Below are 12,414 nucleotides of genomic sequence, written 5' to 3'. Positions count from 1 at the left end.
GTGTATTGTTTACAAGGCAACTTGTACATTGTAAATATTTGAAAATACTTATGTTTTTTCTAAATTAAAAATGTTTGGAATAAAGGGTGGACTTTTTTTTTTTTTTAGAAAAGAGAACGGATTGTCTTGCGTTTCATTTTTAAAATCAAGGGACAAGAGAAAGGGACAATTTCTCATATCCTGCAAGTGTTCCTTCAAATTTAATAAGTTTAATAAGTTTTCCTGTTTTTGTAAAATATACTTTATAGGACTATTAGCTTTTTAGGATTCAGTTTATCCGTCAAACAGAGTTTTATTTTGGTGGGACACGACCCGTAAATGGCTCTTTACACAATAAAGGTTGTCGAGCCCTGATGTAGACAACATCATCTGCTGCATTCAAAAAGACTTTTTGATTAAAAATAATTTATTTACACTCAACATATGTACAGCAGTTAAAACGGCGGCTTTAGATGATAAGATTCTTCTTCTTTCTCTCCCTCTTGTGTTTCCTTCCCTGCACACAGAGAAACAAAAAGATTAACAAAACACTTACCAAAAGAGAAAGAGAGAAAATAAAGTTATTTACATAATTATTGCCCGCCGACCAGTCTGGGTGTTTCTCGGCGTGGATTCTTCTCTCATCCTTTGCCATCCCATAGTATAAATCCTTGTCTGGAGACGACAACTTCCGCCACTGTAGAAACAGGGAAAACAGGTCGTCAAACAAGAGCTTTTCGGACTTGTTCAAATCTGGCTGTGTTCTAGACACTCACCATGTGCCCCAGGATGGTGTTGGTCTCGGCACTATCTTTAGGCTTCATCGTGTTTTTTACCATCTGCCTGTTCTCCCTCATGAACACCATGAAGGCGTTCGCTGGTCTCTTGACGTACGGTCTGGCCCCACAGCATCTGGTGGAACATCAGATCATTGCCATTAGATCTATGTTATGAGTTAAGTGTGCATTTAATTGAATCAAACGTGAGGACTAACGTGGAAGAGCAGGCCTGAGGCGGAGAAGGAGCGCGGCTGGAGGTCTTCTGGATGTTCTGATTGTTGCTAGAATGAAAAGGAAAGTTAATTTCAAGACGATATTTAAGACGTGGAGTTGGATATGAACATGTGTGACACTTACAAAAAGACGAGCGGGCTCATGACTTCCACAGCTGGTCGCGGCTGAACCCAGAACCCTGGGGGGACTCCACTGTTGACCCAAGTCAACCCAGCTGGGACTTGATGGTAGTGCCTTAGTGTGTTCTCTGACAGCACTCGTCCAAACGATGGAACCGTCGTGGCTCCACATTGGAAGGGGTGGGTTTCAGGGGCCGTCGTCATCTTGAACTCTGAGGTCAAGTCTTTCTCTAACTGCTCGACATCAACCTCTTCAATGAGTTTGAGCAAGAGCAGATCGTCTTGAGCAGCAGAGTCCAAATCAGGAGCAGACGGAAGGTCCCCGATCATGGACAGGAACGTGGAGTGGACTGTGTCCGACTCCGTGCTTGGATCAGTCCACTCGGACGAGAAGCTGCTCAGATCGATAGTGACGAGGTCCATTGTTGAAATCATCTGTACAATAGATTATTGATCAGATAAAATATGTTTAAACCAAAATTAAAACATAAACCTTAACTGTTGAAACAGCACTTTCTAGGCAACGTGTATTATTGTGATGTTACTAACAATGATCTGTGGTAATAAACTGTACAATAATTGTACTACTTGTACAAATAAATACATTTATATTTATAATATCTCTTGCTGTTTTAGTTAACATGTCAAAGTAATTAAGTTACTGCCTAATTCAAACGAGTCATTTACATTTAAATTACATTAAAAGTATTTTTTATTGACGTGTGTGTTGAGTGACGTTGGATCAGTTGTGGGATTGTTAGCAAAAATGTGGCTAAAGCAGAACTAAGATGGACTCAATTGGAAAAGGTGATACTTACCGAAGGTCCGATGCGAAATACGGTAAATCCAGGTGGAAATTACATTTTATATCGCTTCGATAAAGACGCATTAAAGGCCTCGTGTACGTCATCAATGACGCAGGTTCAGGTGTCAGCCAATCAGAAGCGAGCGTTCGTCCACTTGCAGGTGTCATCGCCGTCATGTTTTCGTACATCGGTGAGGACTCGATGTTCCGTGAGTGACCGTTTTTTGTTGTTTATTTGTTTCATTTCTTAAAAGATTTGTTTGTTACCTTCTCTTCGAAGTTTTTGATTCAAGTTTGTACTTGTCACGCGGCTAACACTAAAACTAGCCGTTACACTTGTCAACGTTGACCAGACAACCTTTTTATCCTGTTGAGATCCTTGTGTCGCTACACGGGGAAATAAACATCTCACTATCGTCGATATGGTTTAATAAATCTATCAATTTGGCTTATTATTTTCGAAGCTTATTCATTTATTTAATCCAACCTCTGTAGCATGACGTTAGCATGTAGCTAAGCTAATGCCGCCTTATTTCACCTAATTTTTCGCCCATGTATCACTCACTACCAGAACCTAGTAGATAAAGGTTAGTTAATAAACAGCGATTGTAATTGAAATTTGCATTATTACTCGAAAACAACTTATTTAGGAGTAGTTTTCCGTTTTGTTTTTCAAATGGTGTCCAGCAGGGGGCAGTATCTCTGGTGTGACGCTAAAGTTTAAACCCAATTTACTTAATTAAATTTTGTTTTTTATTATATTAATGTTTTTGGTGCTGTTTCTTATTGTTAAATAATGTTTGTTTTTTACTATTATTTAAAGAATAGTGTCGCTACTCTCAGTCTGAAACGTGTTATGTCCATAAAGATCATTATTATTAATAATCATTGAGAAGCTCGAAAAGAACATGTGAGGACAGATCGTATCTGATAATAAGTTTTTATGTATCTATTACACATTTTTACATCATTTGGCTGCAGCAAACATAGATTAAAAATGTAAAATTACTTCATTTTCAATTTTAAGTAGAGAAACCAAACAGGAACACAACAAATTAGAACCGATTGAAGATCCAAATGTTTTTTTTCATAAAATAAGAATAACTAAACATGAGGTAAAAGTTGTTTTTGTTGAGAAGAAATGTCTATTTTCTGTTTTGTATTTACTTAATTATCCATTTACCATGAAACCTGAAAATTGAATCTTGTTTTTAATCATATTCCTTTTTGGTGCTGTTCTGGGTGCTGCTGCTCTCCTGCAGAAGATCCTGGAGGTGGATATAAATCTGCCGGTGGTAAAGGTCGAGCAGATGACCCGCCGCTCCTGATTCCATTTCTGGCGTCAGTCTCACAAGCTTAGTTTGAACGTCAGTCTGAACAGCTAGTAGATGCTTTTCAAGGTTCGTATCATCTTTCACTTCCATCCCTTTGAACTGTTGATCCACAAATGTGTCAATGACTTTAATTTCCTCCTTAGGATCTTCATCATCTGATAGTAGAAATCCTTGTCCTGCGACGACAACTTCCGCCACTGTACAAACAGGAAAACAGGTCGTCAAACAAGAGCTTTTCGGACTTGTACAAATCTGGCTGTGTTTTAGACACTCACCATGTGCCCCAGGAGGGTGTTGGTCTCTGCATCTTCAGGCTTCATCGTGTTTTTCACTTTCTCCCTGTTCTCCCTCATGAACACCATGAAGGCGTTCGCTGGTCTCTTGACATAGGTTTTTCTGGCCCCACAGCATCTGGTGGAACATCAGATCATTGCCATTAGATCTATGTTATGAGTTAAGTGTGGGTTGTTGCTGGAATGAGATAGAAAAATGATATTTAGAATCAGAATTAATATAAAAAAAATGTACAAAAAGGAGGCAAAACTTGTGTGACACTTACAAAAAGGCGAGAGGGTTCATGGTTGGCACTGCTGGAACATTCTGGAGACACAAACACGAAGAAGGTCATGAACAGCTACTACATCAACAGTTGACAGTTGATCAGCCACTGTCCTGCTGTTGGAAAACAACGTGTTGTTCGTACGTGTTTCCATGTATGAAGGGATGAATCATCATCGGTGGAAGCTTCACCCAGAACCACGGGGGGCGCCACCGTCGATCCATCTCCCTCCTGTCTGGACCGGATAGTTCTGCCCGACAGTGTTCTCCGACAGCACCGGTGGCTCCAGGGCCTCGACTTCATCGAGGAGTTTCATCAACTCCTCAAAGTCAATTTGAGGAGCAGAGTTGGAATCTGACAGAAGATCCCCGAACATTTCCTGGAGCGTTGAGACGACAGTGTCCAACTCTTCACTGGGATCGGTCCACGCCGGAGAGAAACTGCTCGGATTCGGAACAACGAAGTCCATCGTGGAAAGCATCTGTGAAATAGTTAGAAAATGTCATTTATAATTCTTTAATAAATACTCTGAGCAGAAACGTGTCTTTACCTTCTTCAGACGTCTGGAGATACAAGGTGTAAAATATTCTGTTGAACCTGAGATGAAGACAGAAAAAGGAAATTAAAAATATTGCCAGTGGCTCATAAATGAAAGTGTAAGGTGCTAATTTGACAAGGTTTATATTTAACACTTAATGAACAAACAGTTGAGAGCAGCTAGAAATGCAGTATATGTTGTCAGGTGCATTATTATGGGCTGTTTATGATCCAATCCACTGATAAAAATCTAAATATTACGTGGATTAACACAAAAAACAATGGATAAATATTTATTATTACAGTTCAGATGTCATTTTGAAAATATATTAAGCTAATAATTCAATCACATGACTTGTTTAATGTTGTTTTTTTATTTTAAAGTAATCAACTTGAATTCATTTTGACACACATACAGTCTTTATAATTTATTTCAACCTAATACTGGGGAAATTGACCATTTATAGTAAATAAACACATACAGTGGATCTTTATTGATAAATAAGTACAAATAAGTTTCAGATCAAATATTTTTTAACCAAAATTAAAACATAAACCTTAGCTGTTGAAACAACACTTTCTAGGCAACGTGTATTATTGGGATGTTGCTATGATCTATCTATGGTAATAAACTGTACAATTATTTTCCTACTTGTACAAATAAATACATTTATATTTATAATATCTCTTGCTGTTTTAATAAACATGTCAAAGTAATTAAGTTAATGCGTAATTCAAACGACTCATATACATTTAAATTACATTAAAAGTATATATACCATATATATATGGTATATATATACCATCTCTAGCCTCAAATCTGCAGGTGGCGTAGTTTAAAGTAACTTACTACTTCAACCAGGTGTCACCTCTCAGTGTCTACTCTCTGTGTCATCTCTCCCTGAAGCCCATCAACTTCCATCTCTCTGCCTCTGCACTACCACTTAGTCTGAAGCATGAAAATATTACTGTTTATAAATATACAAATATGTACATAGTTCACATTTTTCATGGTCTTCAGTTTTCCCATGGAATTATAATAACAGCGAAAGCCACCTGACCAAAAAGCATTCTATAAGAAACTGACAGTTTTTTTGTTTTTTCCTCATAAGGGAAGTTTTCTATTCCTGCCATCGATATTCAAAATCAAATGACTAAGACGCAAAAGAAAGAAGGAAAACATTGGGACATCATTCATTGATAGTCAACTCACCTCCACTCTTGCTCATCAACTTTCATCTCTCTCTCACCTCTTCCAGTAACTGTTGTTCCACTTTGTCTAGACATGAAAATATATTTGTTTAAATCTAAAAAAACATATTTTAGCCATTTTTCTGGTGACAAATACAGAAATGTTTACTTTTTTCTGACAACAAAACCAGATTGCTTAGCTGTAGCCATTTTTCTGGTGATAAAACATGATTATTTTAGTCAAATACAAACCGATCAACAATCTTTCTGTTAAATAAACATGAACGCTTGGAAGATACACCATGTGAGAGGAAATTCCCCTGAAGCTCGTACAGCAAATGAATATGGTTGTCTTGATAGAAGGAATGACGTCAATGCTAACTTAGCATTAACTTAAGACACACTTATGTTGTCTAGCTAGCTAGGACTTCACTTACCTCTCAATCCTCAGTGCTTTATCCCTGCTGCGGGCGAATAACGTTCTGATATCCATCTAGGAGTTATAGTTCCCCACAAATCAAAATCAAAATGATATATTTAACAAGTTGTTGTCAGCTAACGTTACCTCTCTCTCTCTCTCTCTCTCTCTCTCTCTGTTTTGTTGTTTAGTCCCACTAAGAGGGTGTAAGAAAGAGAAACGTGCGATGACATGCAGAAAACGGACACAAGGTGGCAGCACTTGCGGGCGACGGTATTCATGGCAATACTTCGCACAAGTGAAACCCAAGAGACTTGGTTCATGAGCACTTGTGGTCCGGTGTCGTTCATGTCCATTGTAATTCCAGGTTGGTTAAGAACTCTTTCTTTAATTCCTCTTACTTTAAACTGTTTATAAGGATTTTTGATATGACAGCTAAAATGGCGTCCGTGGCCGTAGTTAAATGCTTCTGTGTGTATTTTTCTTTTGACTCCTTGACTTTTGTGCGGTAATATTTAATATGTTAAAATAGTCGTGTGTGTGTGTTGTGTGAGTATGAATGAAATGAACATCTTCTGTACATAATGTACGATTATTATTCTTGATGAAAGAATGAAGGGTGTATGTTGGAAGTGAATGAATGATTGATAACGACAAAATGATTAGTGATTAAAAGACATGGTTTGTTCTCAAAGGAAAATTGTAAAATTGACATTTATGTAAATGTACTTTGAAAGTGGTTTTTAAACCATTGCTAATGCAAAAGAAAAAGAACAAAGGAAGAGTCACGATTGCAGTTTAATGAAAATATGTGAATAAAGATAATCCAAGAGACTTGGTTCATGAGCACTTGTGGTCCGGTGTCGTTCATGTCCATTGTAATTCCAGGATTATCATATCTGTCAGCGAAGGCCCTGCTGGGACCCGCTACATATTATTAGCTTCTCCAGCACTGAAACTAGTCAATAAATATATATTTTCATACACAATATTTTCTCTTTTTCGGTCAAAGAAAAAGAAAAAGTGCATTTTAGATTAACTTTTGAATATAATAACTGTGATTATAGTATCAACCTGAAGGTATAATTTTCAAATCATTAACGTTTGATCCTTGTTTATTTGGAATTACAATATAATGGATAAAAAGCTATGATATGATTTTTATTTTGTTTATGGGGATAATTAGAGTCTCCAGAACTGGAAATTGAACCCAGGAATTGTGTTGTCAGGGCGTCAAGGTGACCCCGAAGGCCCTAAAACAAATGTGTTTGTGGTATCCCTTGTGTTGTCTCTGGGTCAAGGTGAACAACCTCCACCACTTAGACTTAGACTTAGACTTAGACTGGACTTTATTGATCCCTTTGAGATGACACTCTCAGGGAAATTTCTGTTTTCCAGTAGTATAGAAGGAATAGAGAAAAAAAAATTGCATATTTGCTCACTTTTTAAAAGTTATTTTGAAACCGACTACACTGTGGAACATCTTTTCAGTTTTGTCTCGTTTTATTTTCATTTTCTAAAAGGTTGAAAGGAGAAACGACTATGAAGATCTATTGATTTAAAAAAAAAATTCAAAGTGAAAAGTCAAGTCAAGGTTAACACCTTTGAGGGTAGAGGCTCTAAACCGAGTCTCAGACGGATAAAAATGCCCCTCAATATAAAAAACGAAATTTGAATGAAAATGAAGTAATAAAATGACATATAGCTAAAACGAAGATAAATCAAAAATAATAAGGAAAATAAATTCAAAGATATCTTGTAAAAAAAGTTTTTTTATTGACCTTGCATGAAATTAATTAATTGAATTTTTGTTTGACCTGAAACTTTGACTTGGATTTAAATTGTGACCTTTATTCACAATAACACCTGGCAAAGTCATCCAAATGTTGCTGCCCTGGAATGAAGGTGCTGCATGAAAACTAGAAGCATGCTTGTGCAAACAACGAGACAAAAGTGAAGGTGAAAGTACGATGAGTGCGTGGGTGTGTGCACGCAAGGGGTGGGAGGAAAGTGGGAGGAGCCTGTAGCCTCAGAAATCCTCCAACTCTCAGAGGACCAGAGAGTAATTTCCCCGACTGTAACTTCCAGGAGCTCACATCAGCCAAAGGCTGCTTGGAAGAGAATCCTCTTAAAACGATCAAATCTGGTGAGTAGGATGTTTGCGTTAACAATGTGTTTTGAATTTCTGTGTAAATGTAAATGTATTTTAACATAAAATCTGGCTGAGGATAGGAGTTGAAATTGATAATGTTTGTCAGTTTAGTGCCAAGTCAAGGTCAGCGGCGTCACACATGCCACCGATCCCAGAGGGAAGCCCAGCCGGAGGTTGGAGGTTCCCCAAAATATGGCCAGTCAGCAAAGGTCAGAAGGAACGCTCAATATCTAACCACTTATTTGTTTCTCTTCCAGTCGTCTCTTTTGACCAAGACCTGGAGCAATCTCACTTTTACGAGGCAGCTCTTCAGCTGGTGGACAAAGAGAAGCTTCTGTTTGGTCAATCAGAGGAAGACAAAAAAGTCCTCAAGCTTGTTTCGGACCAGAAAATCCTGGAGACTCTCGTGATCCAGACCATAAAAGAGTCTCTGAAGGGGGAACAAGATGCGGCCGTGTTAGCGTCCGCCGTGAAAGCAGTCCAGCTGCAGGAGGAGCAGGACCAACTGGTGGATCAAATGGCCAGGTCGGCGCCATCCTGGAGGCCGAGCAGATGGAGGCAACAACACGACCAAGTGCTCACCAGCCTGGTGGAGGAGCGAATGGAGAACCCGTCGGCCTCAGCAGTCCGGTGAAGCAGAACTGCCTCCAGGCGAAGATCCACAGCATGGGCCTGCAGATGAAGGAGGACCTGCTGACGGTCATGAAGGTGGTCAAGAGCTGCTACCCTCCGGAGATGGACATCTGTCAGTTCTATGCCGAGCTGTACCACCAGTAAATGAGCAAAGGCTTGGAGGAGATTGCAGAGTTCGGGCTGGGGGATGAGGACTGCAAGTTCCTGCTGCAATGGGTCACTGACTATTATCCTGGGTAAGTTGCCCGTCCAACTCCCCACCAATGCTATTCCTACCTTGAACTTCCTTCTTTGTTTTTAACTGGAAATTAAAGTGATTTTATATTTATCAATATAATATTCTTATTCTATAAGACTGTTTAAGAACCCTCATTTGGCGCCAGAGATCAACTTTGAGGCTCTAGGAAGTCTGCTGCCTGACCACATGGTGGCGTCGCTGCAGGAGCAGTACCTGAGCAAACAACAGGTATATTTACACATTAACTACACAGTAATATAAGCCTGTAAAACATTATTGAAGAATAAGATAAAAAAAAAAAACATTTTCCAAGCATTGTTATTTTGTTTTAGGTTGTAAAATTTGATAGTATAAAGTGAATTTTTTTTTTTTTTTCAAGAAAATTTGGTCAAGACAAGAAAAAACATGTAATTTACCATTTGTTTATTATAAATATAAGTTGTATAAATTGACTCCACCCCTTACAATATGACTTAATTTAGTAACTAGTGAATTGTTTCATTGAAGACAACTTTGATGGGCAAGACAAAAGTAATTTCCATTCATTATTCATTCATCATCAGGTTTGAATTGAAGGTCAGTTAATGAATTGTTTTTTTTGCATATAGAGTTTGATATTTTGATTCCAATAATTAAAAAATCTGAATTTCCATATTCCATAAACCAGGGTCACAAAGTGCTTAAACAACAAAACAATACACAGTTAAAATACCTACAAATTAAAAAAGTATTTAAAAAAAAAGTTCTTTCTTAAAACCTTTTTTTTTCAAATGTATTTTCTGTTCGATTGTTGTCATTTTGAACAGGCATGGTTGACTGATTTGACAGCATTGCAGTTATATATTTCTGACACAGGGGGAGCCAACATTTTTTTTTTCAAACTTACGTATTATGACTTTAACAACCTTTGGAACAAATATTTTTATAGATAAGATGTCTCGGATGATCTTTAACACTTTTCTATTTATACACCTAAGATTGTAGGATTTAATCATAACTCGTGATTGATAACGTATCAAGTTTTTTTGGTTTGATCAGGCAGAGATGACGACGTTCATCAGTCAAGTCCTGGCGGAAGCGAGGGAATCGTGGAAAAGCGAGCCGACAAAGAAGGACGGAAGCTTCACCATGTCCTATGACATCATTCAGGTATTTGAAAAAAAAGGATTCTTTTGGCTAAATCTAGTAGCGGTAACGTTTCAAACCATGACTTCATTTTCACACTTCAGCTCATCAACGGAATGCTGACCTCAGCGGGAATGGTCGTGGGTGATAGAGAGAAGGTCCAGTGTATAACTTGAACTGAGCGACTCGCTGTGCAAGTAACGTCTCTCACGTCAAAAGAAAAAAGATTCAAATGAATTAATGTTTTAGTTTCAAGGACTTCCAGGAGGACGTCATGAAGCAAAACAAGTGGAGCAGAAAACCGTTCATCAAAGCCAACCTCGGATGGATTCAACAATTCAGGTGGAGCCTCCGACTTCAGGGTGTGACCGCGAGGTGGTCATGTGACTCAACTGTCATGTGTCTGCAGGGATTTTATTTTGAAGAAGAGCTCCATGATCCTGGACGACGTCCGAGAGAGATGCATGAGCGTCCTGGCCGACATGAAACAATCGGCGCACCAGTTCCTACTGAGCCCGGTCCACCAGGCGCTCAAGGTGAGTGTCAATAACAGACGTACAGGTGATCAAAATAAAAATCCATCACTTGTGTCGCCCCAGCCAAACCACAGAAAGCTTGGAACCCACGATTGGCTGCACTCGTCAACGTTCGACAAGATGATCATCCCCTGAATCTTCTCACCAGGTATTAAAAAAGAGCTAAAAAAAACAAGTTTTCACGAGCTAAGACTCATGATCCGTGTCTTCAGGAGTTGATCGGACAGCTGCACCAGGAGGTGACGGTGGAATACGTCAGACGGCTGCTGAAGGGAGACGTGAAGCTGAGGAGTCGGGCTCAGCAGCAGGAGGCCTTCGACAGAGTGACGAGCGACGCCGACACTTTACAACGTTGGTTCAGTGATCAGGTGAGAAACTGTGGTGAAACTATGGACGTAGTTCAGTGACATTAGAATATGTTGAATTTAACCTTAAACTTGTTTTTATTGAAATGTTTTTGTTTAAGCATTTAATTGTTTCTTTTAAATAATTGAATTCAATAATGTGTATATATCGAAAGGTTGATTTTGTGGTTACAATTTTTTGAATACTTTCAAAATGAATTAATTGTTTTTTTACTGTAGAGTTTGATATTTTAATTCCAATAATTCAAAAATACATTTTCTGATTTCTATTTTATTTTTAATCGTAGCCTAAACAAAACATAAACATTCATTATATTTATAGTTATTTAAAAGGCTACCAATTGAACTATAATATAAATGACCTTTATATGTTGAATTATTAAAGAAATCAAATCGATCTTTTTGTAAAAGAAAAGTAATTAATTTAAAGCTGCTGGAGTTGAGTGTATCCTCTTGTCCTCAGTTATCTCACGGGATTTCATTGTTCCTTTAGCGCTGATGACATTATGATTGATGCCATGAAAACCGATATTGTAAAATGAAACAGGGTGTGTTTGGTTTCATGCAATACATTTTTGTAAGAATTCTGACCCACTCTAGTAGAAGAACTCACATTTCTCCAATCCTTAAAACTCTTCAATGGCTGTCAGTTTCTCAATGGCTGCCAGTTTCTTTCAAGATCAATTTGAAATTTCTGGTTCTTACTTTAAGAGCTATTCATGGTCTAGCCTCGAAAAGCGCTTTACAAATAACACTTACTTACTTACTTACCTTTAAATATACTAATTATTGAAAAAGATTTTTAAATTAAAATAAATTCAACTTTTCAATATAAAAAAAACATTTAATTTAACTTTTCAAAGAGATAATTAAAAGCTTATTAAAACATGTGTGTGCAGGGGTCCAAAGAAAACTGGCTGAAGTAATACCTGGACATGATTGCGGGAGTGTTGAGCCTCCAGGATGTTCCGGCCATACAGATGCAAGTCGTCACACTGGCCTCCTCGTATCCCCACCTCAGGTACCAAAATACAAACTTTATCAGGACGAGTATAAAGTCCAGACCAAAAGATCGATGCCATTTTAGAATAACCTGCCATTTATCGAATCGTGTCCATTTCTTTCCAGTGAAAAACACGTGTCCGCTCTACTGAAACTCAAGACAAACATCTCCAGGGAGGACCGACAGACGGTGAAAAGTATTCTGAACGATACGTTAAGAGAAATCAAAGTGTCCCCTACTCATGTTTTCTTCTTTAAAATTATCATTCCAAATTCCAATAAATACTGCAGATTAATCCCTTGAAATTTTAATTAATTTATGTTCTTGCTCATGTGGCCACAATATTTTTAAGGGATGATATTTGAAAATAAAAGTGTATATTTCTTAATATAATATTTGGAAATGTT

The 12,414-nt window shown here is 37.9% G+C and overlaps 1 long non-coding RNA gene and 1 pseudogene across 1 annotated transcript; both read left to right on the top strand.

The window, feature by feature from the left end:
* Positions 1-2,785: 2,785 nt before the first annotated feature.
* LOC148071611 (uncharacterized) lies at positions 2,786-4,348 on the top strand. Its single transcript, XR_015712797.1, has 2 exons — positions 2,786-3,316; positions 3,394-4,348. It is a non-coding gene; the product is annotated as an uncharacterized LOC148071611 (long non-coding RNA).
* Positions 4,349-7,999: 3,651 nt separating this feature from the next.
* Positions 8,000-12,414, top strand: LOC148071610 (tumor necrosis factor alpha-induced protein 2-like; annotated as a pseudogene).

The sequence above is a fragment of the Callionymus lyra genome, chromosome 9 (genome assembly GCF_982586985.1).
Source record: "Callionymus lyra chromosome 9, fCalLyr1.hap1.1, whole genome shotgun sequence".
NCBI classification, from domain to species: Eukaryota; Metazoa; Chordata; class Actinopteri; order Syngnathiformes; family Callionymidae; genus Callionymus; species Callionymus lyra.
Note: the sequence above shows the minus strand (reverse complement) of the source record. Positions and strands in the feature narration are given on the sequence as shown.